The sequence below is a fragment of the Desmodus rotundus genome, chromosome 1, assembly GCF_022682495.2.
Source record: "Desmodus rotundus isolate HL8 chromosome 1, HLdesRot8A.1, whole genome shotgun sequence".
In the NCBI taxonomy this organism is placed as follows: Eukaryota; Metazoa; Chordata; class Mammalia; order Chiroptera; family Phyllostomidae; genus Desmodus; species Desmodus rotundus.
Genome location: NC_071387.1, coordinates 104,720,763 through 104,734,717, shown reverse-complemented (window position 1 = coordinate 104,734,717; position 13,955 = coordinate 104,720,763). Strand labels below are relative to the sequence as shown.

The 13,955-nt window shown below is 41.6% G+C and overlaps 1 non-coding gene across 1 annotated transcript; it reads right to left on the bottom strand.

Annotated features, from left to right (window-relative positions):
* Positions 1 to 13,576: 13,576 nt before the first annotated feature.
* LOC112298520 (small nucleolar RNA SNORA61) lies at positions 13,577 to 13,696 on the bottom strand. Its single transcript, XR_002974159.1, has one exon. It is a non-coding gene; the product is annotated as a small nucleolar RNA SNORA61 (small nucleolar RNA).
* Positions 13,697 to 13,955: the final 259 nt, after the last annotated feature.

Genomic DNA, 13,955 nt, shown 5'->3' with positions numbered 1-13,955 from the left:
TCCCGCCTACAAAGTCTGCTGAGGAAAGCACGGCCAGCTGCCATCTCTTTAATATTTAGAAATCTGCCTTAATAAATCCCAGCTCATCCTGCATGTTGCTATCTGCATTCATGGTCTCCAGTTTTCTGGGAATTCAGTGGGATGGTTTCTTATCTGTTAGCTTGTCAGAAACAGGCATGAGGACAATCAAATGTTCATCTATTCACATCTGGTGTTCTGCGGGGAGCAGCGTTTAGACCCCTACCGTGTTTAACTGTATAAATGGTTTCTATCTATCATCTAAATCAGAACTGCTTATGTGCAGAGCAAACTGTATCAGATAGAGAGCAACATAGGATTGGCATTGGGAGGGGGCAGGGTGTCTGCCCAATTTGAGCTTTGGGAACTCGGAGAATTGTCACCATTCTCCTTTTTTACTTTTTCTATCCTGATTCCTAGTTGAAGTTTAATCATTGCACTGTGCGATGTACGTTTGTGTGTGTGTGTGCGTGTGAGCATCCATCATGTGTTCATCTTTGCATCTTTGCTGTCTGCATCTTGTATTTCTTACTGTGCAGCCTGTATGTATTTGTGTCATACATTTTCTCTCATGTGTGTTTATGTGTTTCTTGGTGAGTGTGCTTGTGCATGGTTTTATGGTGTCTGTGTGTCACGCTGTGCTTATTTGTGATGTCTGCTTGTCTTTGGGTCTCTTTGTGCAGCTACTGGTCTGCATGTCTGTGTGTGCCTGTCATTGGCTGTGTATGTGTGTCTACCTCTGTGTATGGGTTCAGTATGTGTGTCCGCATCATGTGAGTCTTTACACTTTCCACATTACCCCTCTTCTTCAGTGGACAGAGGCAGGCCATCCATTTTCAAGCTGGAGTACAATTATTGGCTTAGACTGTGATGGTAATAGGCAGCTGTCCTTATGATGTGTCTGAGGCTTAATTTGCAGTGCCTCCTGGGACAGTTCCCACCCTCAGCTCTGTGTAGCTGTGTGCTGAAAGCATTGTAATGGGGCAGAATATCTGTGTTGAATTCAGTGCCTCCTTCCTCTCTCCTGCTAATGAGGTCTGCACACAGGTACCTCCACAATCGCATTTACTGGTACCCACAGAGGAAGGTGCTTTGGGGTGGTGGGACTGAAACAACTTAAATTCTCCTGTGAGCTCCAGCTGGCTTCTGGCCTTGAAATTTCCTTGTTTCCTGGATAAGCAGCACTATTTGGTCAGTTGTCCAAGTTCCTGTCTCCTTGTTAACCAGCTTTCCCTCTGCTTTACCCTGGTTTTCCCCTCTGAGCTCCTAAGGAAGGCTCATCATTGCACCTTATCCTGTCATCAAGGATGGTGGCAGCATTAATCATTTTCACCACCACCACCACATCATCATTGTCATCTGCTTCTCAGGTTTACATGGCCTGTTAAGGAAGACAAAGGCCTAGGACTTTATACACATTACTTCCTTCAATCCAAAAGTTAAACCCATGACACAAGTAAAATAATTTCCATTAGTATTGACTGAGAAAACAGAGTCAGATATTGTACCATGCTAAACCCTTTACATGAGGTAAACTACTTCATATGCACCACAACCCAAGGGAGTACATATTGTTACTATCTCCATTTAACAGACAAGAAAATGGATACCAAGAGAGGTGAAGCAATTTGAGGTCACCCAGCCTGTAAGTGGTAGAGCTGGGAAAAGAACACAGATGTTTCGGATGCAGAGCCCATTGTTTTTAACAGCACTCAGCAGAGACTCTGTGATGTGGTCATGCTCCTGGGTTGTAGCTGATCTTTCCCTTAACTTTTCTGGGACCAAAGACACTGAGGGTTGTCTTAGCTTTGTATGTGCCTGGACTGCTTATCCAGCAAAACACTCTTTCCAGATGCTTCCCTGTTCTTCCAGATTGACTGTTGGTTTGCACACCCACACACACACCCACACACATACATTCTGCCAGAGGTCTGGGCCAGGAATTTCGGTGTCATTTTTTTACTCCTCTTTTCTCATACATCCCATCTGACGTGTTACTGAATCCTGCCAGCTCCATCTTCACACTGTATCGAGAATCAACCCCACTGCCATCATCGTCATCTCTCTTCTTGGATATTGCAATAGCTTCCTAATTGTTCACCTTGGTTCTGCTATTCCCTCCATTCTCCATTCTCCATACAGAAGCCAGTGTGGACATTAATATTGTACTAAAGCATCAAGTCAGGTCATGTCAATTCTCTCCTCCAAGCCTTCAATGGCTTCCATCTCACCCAGAGGAGAAGCCAAACTTCTTCCTGCAAGACCCAAATGATCTGACCCACGTCACCTCTCTGGCTCATTAGCCATTACTTCCTCCTCCCCCTTCTTGCTCCAGCCACATAGATCTTGCTCATCCTCAGCCAGGAGCACAAACATGCCGTGGTTCTGGCCCTGCTTTGGTCTGCACTGTCTTCCCCTGTACCCACCAGGCTGCCTCTCTCCTCAATTTCTTCACTCAATAGTAAAGTAACCTGCCCTAAAATTTCAACTGCTCTTCACCAGTTCAAAGCCTGCTACTTTACTTTCTTTTCCCTTAGCATTTATGACTGACATACAGGACTATATGTTTTGTGTATTCACCTTGTTTGTTTTCTGTCTTCCTGATAGCAGGGGCATAGCGATTTTTGTCTGTTGGTTACTGCTATGTACTTGGCACACAGTAGAAGCTTAGTTCATATTTGCAGAATAAAATTATTTATGGCAACACATGCATATAATACAAATTTATTTTTTTTTCAGTATTTTTATGGGTTTATTTGAGCCAAACTGATGACGTATGCTGGGGAGCAAGATCTCAAGTGCTCTCCTGTAATGCAAATTTAATAAGTATAGGAGGGAAAACTTTCCTCCCCACTACTGGCCTTTAGCCATGCACTTTCACTCTCAGGAAGCAACTGCTAGGTCTGATTATCCTGTATCCTTCCAGAGATATTCTATACAGGCAAGCATCTGTGTGTATGTGTCTCTGTCTCTATCCTTATTTCTGTCCCTGTCTCTATTCATCTCTATCTCCATCTCTATCATTTCTGTCCCTGTCTCTATTCATCTCTAACTCCATCTCTATCTCTCTCTATCATCTCTATCTATCTCTTGTCTATCTCTGTATCTCATATATCTGTAGCAACATCATATATAGCTGTTTTTCATCATTTTTTTTTTACCTAATATCTTGGCAATCCTTTCACATCTGGACACGAAGCATAGTTCAATCTTTTGAATGCCTGCCTATTGTGTACTTGTACAAGTGTGCATATATTGCCTCTCCAGTCCCCTAGTGATGGACTTTTGGGCAGTTCCCAATATTTGGCTGTTGCAGACATGACTTCAATGAATAACAGAGTGCTTGCATCATTTCTCACAAATGCAAGTGTGTCTGTGGGATGGATTCCTAGAAATGAAATGGTGTTGGCTCGCTTAAAACAAAAATCAATGCTTGGCAAGTTCAGCTTTCTCGAGAGGCATGTTCATGGCAATGCTGATCCAGAGGGTAATGGTGCTAGTGTGTTTCACAATGTCAGAATTTAAAATCGACTCATTATACAGTTAATGGAGAACTCACAATGACTGCTAAATCGGAAACCCAGCCCTACAACCCCCTTGCTGGCCTCCAGCTTGAGAAGGTACTGTGAGTCTCAGGGGCATAAAGGGCAGAGAGTTTCATGGGATGATTTTCTGTTAACAGTAGCATAAGACCCAATTATCTTTAAAAGCTATCCTGAGGTCAGGACTTATCTCCCATATGCTAAATGTCTCTAATTGTGACTTTGTCTATTGTCTTAGAGGTTATTTTTCCTCTGCTTGTGCTGCTGGATTTGGGTGGGTAGTGTGGGGTGTGGTTCATAGGGCTGCTTTCTATAGCAAGAGGCAGAGGAGAGAAAGGGAAACTCGGAACATCAGCCATGCTTAGGCATTGCGTGAACTTCTGGACATTATAGTTTTCCTTTCTGTAAAATGGGGATAATGATATCTGTCTCTCATGGGCCTGTTCTGATGATTTAATTCATTCATGCATTAATTTGTTAAAAAATATTAACTAAATACCAACCATGTGTGAGGCTCAGGGAATGGAGACAAAATTCACAAAATTCCTTGCCTGAGTATTTATTATTAACCTGTGAAGTGGTCTGCATTGTGCTGGGCTCCTAGTAGGGGAACTCTGCATGAGGGTGTCTGGCGTTTATCCTCAACAGAGGGTAGAGAGACTCTCATTCTATTTGGGAGACTTGGAGCACAAGAACGATGAGGCCATGGGTTTTCATGTAGGGAAGGGGTTTGGGTGCTAAGACTTTCCCAGCAGAAGGGACAGCATGGGAAAAGATGTGAAGAAGGGAGGACATTAGGGTGTTTGCAAAAGTGAAGAATCTGTTCCAAATGAAGCATAGAGGGTACCTCTCCCACCCTGATGTCATGCTGGCTCCCAGATCTCTAAGTTCTCCCTAGCTATAGTTAAGGACAGATTCCACAGCTCACAGCCTGATTTCTTGCTTCCTAATGTGCAGTTCTTTCCTCGCTCTGACCTCATCCTGAGTATTTCTGACTCATTGCTCCTATGTCCTTCTGCGCTTCATTCTCTATAAGACCCTGTGTATTTCCTGCACCCCTTCCCACTCTATGACCTGGTATTTCAGCTAAGTAACCCATGATAGGCCAACTCTGGCTCATGTGTGTTCTTTGTCTGTTCCCTTATGGTTTTTAATCATTCTCTTTTGATTTGATAAATGAGTCTTGGCTTCTCACCATTTTTCCTGAAGACCCAGGGTAAAAAAACATCCTTTCCGGTAGTGATTGCAGTTGTGAGGGAAAAATGAGCCTCCTCTATAGTCAATAAATCACTTTGTCACCTTAATCTTTTATTGATCTCAATAAAAGTTGTATCTTGTTTCTTAACAAAAATCCACCAGGGAAGACATCTGTACAGGTAGGGGCATGATGGAAGTAGTGGTCAGGCCATCACCTCCCATTGTTATTTATGGGAGAGCAATGGATTCAAGGGGGCCAAGGTGGGGGAGGTGGAGGCAGGAGACTAAAAAACTATTCTTGCAAGTGATGCATCATATTTTAAGAGACACACTTGACTCCAGGTAACCTACTCACACACAAGACTCTGAAGCTGTATTTTATGCAGACTTTTATAAACAGGTCATAAACATCCTGCTTCTCCAAGTCAGAAGGGAAAGGTTCTTTCTTCCTTGCAAGTAATGCATCTATGCAGTGAGTTAAATTTAGAATATGGCAATCATTGTGCTCGGATGTGGCTTGATGAGGGATGAGTAACATTTCAACAAGGCTTGGAATCAAGCTTTCTTTACGTCTTGGGATAAATATATTTCCCCCTCCACATTGATCGGTTGCCTCTCACATGCTCCTAACCAGGGACCTGGTATACAACCAGCATGTGCCCTGACTAGGAATAGAACTGGAGACCTTTCAGTCTATGGGAAACACCCAACCCATTGAGCCACACTGGTCAGGGCTTGGAACCAATTTTTATTCTCACCAAATATCCTGTGATTTCCTCTGTCATTATGTTATTCTACATTACTGTATGAATCAGGCAAGTTTTCTGAGTTCATGGAATTTACATTTGTGGGTGAAGCAATATGCAACTAAAACACAAAGCTTGTCACATAGTAGGTGTTTGAAACATGGAAGTCCAAGTTCATTTCTGTTTCCTTCATCTGGTTGATGGTTGTCACAGTGCTTGTGGGTGCAAATTATGTGTGTGGGTACTAAGAATCCATGGCTCATAGCTTTTTTTTTGAGAGAGAGAAACATCAATGTGAGAGAGAAACATTGATCAGTTGTCTCCTGTACGCACCCCAACCAGGGATTGAACCTCCAACCTAGGTATGTGCCCTAACTGGGAGCAAACCTGCAAACTTTGGTGTATGGGATGACACTCCCACCAATTGAGCCACTGGCCAGGGCAAGGATTCATAGCTATTAAAGGAAAGATATGAACCAAATGATCTTCAAAAAAAGTTTTAACTCTAGGTATAATAATAGCTAAGATTAACTGAGTGCTTTCACTGTGCCAAGCATCATGAGATCTTATTAATAATAGGTGGAATTTATTGGGTGCTTGTTATGTGCCAAGTGTATAGTACTTGCTAGGTACTTCTCATGTATACATCTTTTACTATTCATAAGGCTGCAGGTACCAGTACTTGTTTCACCAAAGAGGAAACAATGTCCATAGAGGTTAAGAAGCATGTCCAACATCCCCCATTGGAAATGGCAGAGTCAAATGAAGAGCCCAGGCAGACTGGCTTCCAGTCTGTTCTCCTCATCACTTCACTCTTCTTCATACTGTAAACATTTTATTAGCCTAATTCTCCCAAAGTTAAAACCCTTATTCATATTAATTCATGCATTTGCCTGTCATCTTTAACATCTAAATCAGGAATGAGATATGTTATGGCATTAATTTGGCCAATCTAGGATATTGGATAGGAACATGTCTACACCTTAAAGTCTGATCTTTGATCAACTGGACTTTACAGTCCATGAGCACTGGCTGAGTCCTTACAACTGGGTTTTAGTGTGAATGTTACTTAAGCATGTTTGACTGTGAGGAGAAAAGGTTCTCCAGGAGGACCTCCCAAACACCAATTAAAGGGAAGATTCAACAAACCCCCATATAGAATGCTCTCACTGGACAGCATTATCTCCTCTTATCTCTTCTCTGACTACTGAGGAAGGATGGGATGAGTAAACTAATTAACGCGTGTCACCTGGGATATGCCAGAGAACAGGGAAATGATGCCAGAAGAATTTTGGTTATCTTTTTCTACTCATCCATATGCAGGGATTTATCCACTTGCAGACTGTGGAAAGCCCAGGCCTGCACACATTTGGAGAAATATAAAGTGCTACATAAAACAAAGGGAATTGTTAGTAAAACAGATGCAGTGCTAATTGCACCTGTGAGAGCAGCATAAATAAAACAATACATGTACTAGAAAATTCATTTATGATGCTTAGATTTTACAAAACTGGCTTTTCTGCACAGGTAAAGAAAAAAATAAGAACAGAATTACTAGAATTACATCTTTTAAAAATTTATCCAGATCGATGCTAATGGAATCAATGATTTTCAGTGTCTTATTCATTTTTTTCATTCAACAAATATTTGCTGAAGACCTGCTCTATGCTAACCCATGTGTTTGGTACTGATGATAATGAAGAAGAGTCTCTAGCCCTTGTCCTCAAGGGGCTACAGTTTAAGTGTCCAAGTCAATATTTAGGGCAATAGTTCTCACTGAGTGGTGCGTGTGGGCAAAAGGGAATTTGATACTATCTGGAGACATTTTTGTTTTTGCAACTAGGGAGAGTATGCTACCTAGTAAGTGGGAAGGCCTGGGATGCTGCTAAACATCCTACAGTATGCAGGACAAGCCCCCACAACAAAGAATTATTTGGCCTCAAATTCCAGTTGTGCCAATATTGAGAGACCCTACTACAGAATGTTAATGAGTTCCAATATAAGCCACATGCAAGTTCTATAGGAGCACAGAAAGAGCAACTAAACCAGCCTCTGGCACTGGGAAAGTTTTTAGGAAGAATGTAACATTGGAATTCAGACTTGATAGACTAATCAAAGCATACTTAGTATGGAGGGAGAGGAAGGGCATTCATAGCAAGAGGAACTGGATGTGCAAAGGCCTAGGGGCACACAAAGTAGACTCAGCAAATGATGATAGTTTTAAGAAGGCTGAAGCTGTGTGTGTGTGTGTTGAGACAAAGCCAATGGGGCAAAATTGTGAAAGAGACCACTGTTAGATCAGGGGTCAGCAAACTATATCTCAAGGACCAAATCCAGCCTGCTGCCAGTTTTTGAGTGACTCATTAGCTATGAATGGTTTTCACATATTTAAACATTTTAATAAAAATCCAACGTAGAGTAATATTTTGTGACATGTGAAAATGATATGCAATTCAAATTTCAGTGTTCATAAATTAAGTTTATTGGCACATGGCCACATTCATTTGTTTATTTATTGTCTATGGATGCTTTCACACTACAGCACCCAAGTTGAGTAGTGGTGGCAGAGACCGTATGGCTTGCAAAGCCTAAAATATTTACTATCTGGCTCTTTACAGAAAAAGTTTGCTAAAGCCTGAGTTAGAGACTAGAGTGATCACATTACAGAAATCTATATTGCATCTTCCAGGTTTGGAAGATGACCTGGAAGTTTAGCAATTTAGATGGAAACTATTGTTATCCAAGTAAGATTGTTCTTAAGGTACTATATTAGTAAGGATATTCTAGGCTGTGCCGTAGTAGCAGGAGAGCCTGCAAATTTCAGTGAGTTTCAAGGCTGGTTTCTCTCATGCAGTACATGCATTAGGGTAATGTACCAGTCAGGACATGGCTAGGTTGTGCTGTAGTAACAAATGAGCCCTCAAATCTCAGTGGCTTTCAAGGCTAGTTTCTCATTCAAAATACATGTCTATCATCAGCTGGCTGGGGTTCTTCTCCATTCCATCCTCACTCTTGGATCCAAGCTGGGAGAGAAGACTTTGTTGGGAACATTTCAGCTGTTGTAGCAGAGGCAAAAGGAGACATAGTGAATTACAAACTGGCTCTAAAAGGTATTTCCTGAGGGAGACACATCAGGCTTCTGCTCATCATTCATTACCAAAGCAGGTCCTGTGGTACCTCCTGGGCTCAACTGGGCAGGCATGCATAATCGTCCTAGAAGCATGGGCACCAAAGGCAATGGAAGAATTAACAGAGAAGAGGAGATTAATCCTCTTGCCGTTTCAGAGACAAATCTGGATTGGAAAGAGGAGGGAGAGGGCAGAACCTAGGGAACATCCTGCTTTCTTTTCTTTTAAAAAAAAATTAAATATTTTATTGTCGTTCTATTACTGTTGCCCAATTTTTCCTTCCCTCTTTGCTCTCCTCCACCCAGCCCAACCTCTGATCCCATAGTCAATCCCCACCCTGTTGTCTATGTACATGAATCATTCATACAAGTTCTTTAGCTAGGCCCTACCCCTTCTTCCCATCCTTATTTCCCTCCCTCCTCCCCTCTGGCCACTGTCAGTCTGTTCTGTGTTTCCATGCCTCTGGTTCTATTTTACTCATTTGTTTGTTTTGTTGATTAGGTTCCACTTAAAGGTGACGTCATATGGTATTTGCTTTTCAGTGACTGGCTTATTTCACTTAGCATAATGCTCTCCAGTTCCAGCCATGCTATCATGAAAAGTAGGAGTTCCTTCTTTCTGCTGTGTAGTATTCCATTGTGTAAATGTACCACAGTTTTTTGATCCATTCATTTGCTGATGGACACTTAGGTTGCTTCCAGAACTTGGCTATTGTAAATTGTGCTGCTATGAACATAGGGGTGCATATGTTCTTTTGGATTGGTGTTTCAGGATTCTTAGGGTATAATCCCAGCAGTGGAATTTCTGGGTCAAAGGGCAGTTCCATTTTTAGTTTTTTGAGAAAATTCCATACTGTATTCCACAGTGGCTGTACCATGGCGTCTGCATTCCCACCAACAGTGCATTAGGTTTCCCTTTTCTTCACAACTTCACCAGAATTTGTTGTTTGTTGATTTGTTAAGTGATGGCCATTCTGACTGGTGTGAGGTGGTAACTCACTGTGGTTTTAATTTGCATCTCTCTGATGGCTAGTGATGTTTAGCGTCCTTTCATAAGTCTATGGGCCCTCTGTATGTCTGTGGAAAAGTGTCTATTCAGATTCTTTGCCCATTTTTAAATTGAATAGTTTGTCTTCCTGGTGTTGAGTCATATGAGTTCTTTATATATTTTGGGGATATAACCCTTGTCAGAGGTATCATTGGCAAATATATTTTCCCAAATGGTTGGATCCTTTTTCCTTTTGATGATGGCTTCTTTAGACATGCAGAAGCTTTTTAATTTGATGTAGTCCCATTTGTTTATTTTTTTCATTTATTTCCCTTGCCCTAGGATATATATTGGCAAAATATTGCTGTGTGTGATATCTGAAATTTTCCTGTCTATATTTTCCTCTAGGACTTTTATGGTGTCATGACTTATATTTAAGTCTTTTATCCATCTAGAGCTTATGGTGGTGTATAGTGTAAGTTGGTGGTCTAATTTCATTTTCTTTTTTTGCATGTACCTGTCCAGTTCTCCCAAGACCATTTATTGAAAAAGCTATTTTTACTCCATTTTATGCTCCTATCCCCTTTGTCAAATATTAATTGACCAGAGAGACATAGGTTTATTTTTGCCCTCTTTATTCTGTTCCATTGATGTGTGTCTGTTCTTATGCCCGTACTAGACTGCTGTGATTACAGTGGCCTTGTAGTATAGTTTGATAGGGAACATCTTGATTTCCACCTTTGAAGCTTTGGTGAGTGGTGATCAGTTTCACTGAGATGGGCAACCCAAGAGGATATATTGGGAAATAAGATGGTGGATTCATTTGGGGCATGGTGAACTTGGGATGCCTGTGGGGCATTGAGGTGAGGGTGCCTCATATGGCTGCTGGGGAAGTAGTCTGAATAATCCTAAGACAGGTGCAAATAAGTGGAGATTACCATTGATCTTATTTCACCTCAGCTGTAGAAAGTGATCCTTTGCCTAAATTAGGCAACAAGGTAAGCAACATGCTTAGCACAGTGCTTTTCACAGAGTAAGGTATCATTAATGATGTCAACAATTTTTCTTTTTCTTATGAACCAAGCAAAACCATGATCTGCCTTGCCTAACTTGGGCTAGGTGATCATTCTAATAAAATCACTGGACAAAACACACATTTTGATTGCTTCCTCCTGACCTGGAGCTGGTGTTATTTAGCACATACATCTTGTTAAATTATAAAATCATATTCAGTCCACAGCCATTCCCATGTTTGGTTGGGAGCATGACGCTATTGACCTAGACCAAATTTCTGAATAATTTGAATTCTCTTAAGAGTTGTATCTTTCCAGTACAGTAAACAGTGGGTTAACTGCTACCACCATGTGTTTGAGAACTCAAAAACTTTGGGGTTAGCTCATGTTCAGTAACTAGGTTGCAGAGACCATCTATTCTTTGTATCCCCTAATAGGCTGAGGAAAGAAACACACAGAAACCCAAGTTGTAATACTGTTTGATTACCCTGGGAAGGGCTGGGTTTCACCTCTGATGGAAATAAGTTAAACTGATCAAAGTTAAAATTAGAAATCAATGTTGATTTCAGTTTTCTAAAGCTAGTCAGTTTGGGGAAATAACACCATTCATCTATTCCTTCATTCCTTCATTCAATAAATAGCTGAGTTCCCACTATATCCTAGGCCACTGTTATAGGATTTGGAGAAGTGTGGTAAATGAGACAAATTCTCTGTTCATACTTTCTGGAGGCAGAGATAAACAATAATTGATAGACACATAAATACGTAACATAATGTTAGGTTTGATGACTTTAATGAGGAATAAAAGCAAAGGAGAGCAAAGGGTTTGTGTGATGTGGGAAGTGGTGGTTGTCTCCATGTGGTGTCTAAATGTCTCTGTGTTACTTTAAACAGGATGATCAGGAAAGCTCTTACTGAGGCTATACCACTTACGTAGAAGTCTGAATGGAGAAGGATTGAACTTTGCTGAAATTTTGGGGAGAATTACTCCAATCAGAGGGAAGAAAATGCTCCAAGGTCCTGGGGTAAGAAGTTGATTGGCATCCTCAGAGAGTAACAGACATATCCATGTAACTGGGACAGATGGAGCTGAAGGAGAATGCTAGGAGGTGAGTTCATGAAGCATGCCAGGGAGTAGGTCAGGGGGAGGAGCCTGGTTTGATGAAGGTTGATGGGAAGTGACCGAAGCATTGACAGCAGGGGAGTGACATGATCTGATTCTCATTTCAGAAGGACCACCTGCTTTGGCTGTTCTGTAGGGAGGTTACTATAGAATGGCAAAGGTGGAAACAGGGAGGCCAGTTATTATGGCTATGGTGGTTGTCCAATGATGAAGGTCATTGTGGAGGAGGTAAAAAGTATACTACCTGGGGATATATTTTGAAGTTATAGTAAATAGAATTTGCTGAGGGATTGCATGTGGCATGTGGAAGAATCAGTATCAAAACTGACTCTATGATTTTTAGATAGAGCATCTGAGTGTATCATCTACTACAATGAGGACGATTGAGGGAAGAGTGAGCATTACTGGGTCATGAGTTCTGTAACCCTCTACATAACCAGGGCCATGTATATGGGAATGACTTATATCCTTATAACACTTGACATTTTGCAAAAACAGTTTTACATCAGCCTTATGAGCTAGGCAGGACTGAAGGTATTTGTTTTCATTTTTGCAAAGGAAAATAACTAAGGCTCAAAAACAGTAACCAGAGATAGTGTAATAGGACTATCTTGAATAAGGAGACACAAAAGAACTCCAATTAACGTAAGCACAAAAGAAAATGTACTGGCTTTGGCAATGAGCTATCTAAGGATATAGCTGGCATAAATCTCAGCTAGGATTGATGAGGAGTACTATCAATCTCTCTGTCTGTCTGTCTGTGCAACGTTACTCTCCCCCCCCCCCCCCCAGCCTAGATGCACAATATGAGCCCCTAGAAAGAGAATTTAGAAGACTCTGTGCATGTATTCTTCCAGGATGACCTCTCTTTCATTTGCTGAAAGATTCCTGCAATAATGTCAGAGCTAGACCCATAAAGATGGAAGATGGAGTGTTTAGTGGGTTGGCCGACAAGGCTCTAGTTTCATTCTGATCTGGGAGAGGGGAAACCATCAAAACCGTCACCTCACTGCCAGAAGAAATTGCCATCCTCCTGCTCAGGAAAGATGAACTCTCCGCCTCCCAGAGAAGCATTTTCCCTGCAGCCGATCAATGCCAGACCTTCTGCCTCAGACGTCCCCCAGACTCAGCTGCAGCTGGAGCCAGGCTTATAGAAAGGCCACGGTTGTCATGTTGTGAAGGAAAGGATTCTCGGTCAGGTGGCTTCCTTAGGTCTTCATCTGTCATTGTTTCCTCTGCCTGATCCTGATGGAACACAGAAATGACCTAAACTCTGTGCCATTTACAGGTATTTATGCTCTGTTGTAACTGTTATCTCTTCTCACATCCCTTCTTCTTCACATTTTGGGTCTCCATGACACCACAACCCATTTACTTTGTTCTGACCTTATTGGCTATTCTGTCTTGAGCTTCTTTATTGCTCTCTCCTCCCCCCAACTTCATAATATTGGTAATATCTGTGCTGGGTCTTTTTCTCAACTCTATCTAGACTCTTCCTAGATGAGGTGTCATCCATTCTTCAGGGTAGAGATGGCTGGCTGCCTACTGATATTAATAGTTCCCCTCCCTTCTTTGTTAATAATATGCCATTTGGTTAAAGTCTGAGTAGGCATGTGTTCAGGGAAAATGGACAACTCTTCCATCCCTGGATGATCCATGTTGGAATCTAAGCCAATCGTGAGAGCCTCGTTACTTGTTGCCAATGATTGGTTGAGGGATGAACGTGAGATCCAGTTCTGGCCAATGGGATCTTAAAGGAAACTGGGGTTTCTTTTTTTTAAAATTTATTTTTAATTTATTTTAATTTTTTAATTTTTTTTAACCTTGTTTGAAACTAGCCCACATGCTACAGAGCTGTGAGGCCAGCTTCAGTATTACTTTCCCTCCTTTTGTGACCACCAAGACCAGTGTTCAGATCCCATGGGAAAGGGACCCGGAGGGCTGGGGTTTCAAAGATAGATGTTCCACTCCAATAAACAGGGAGAGTCACCTACACTCGCACTCAATGATTTCAGCCATCTTCTCTGGACAGTTAAATAAGTTCTTCTCCAGCCCTTGAAGGTTGTCTCCCATGTTTTTCAGATGATGGAGATTTGATTCCTGCTTTTAATATCCCATGCAAGCACCAGTTCTTCTCTGTAGCCCTCATTTTCTTTATGTTCCCAGGCTTTCTTCTCTTTGTGCAATATCTCACACTTACC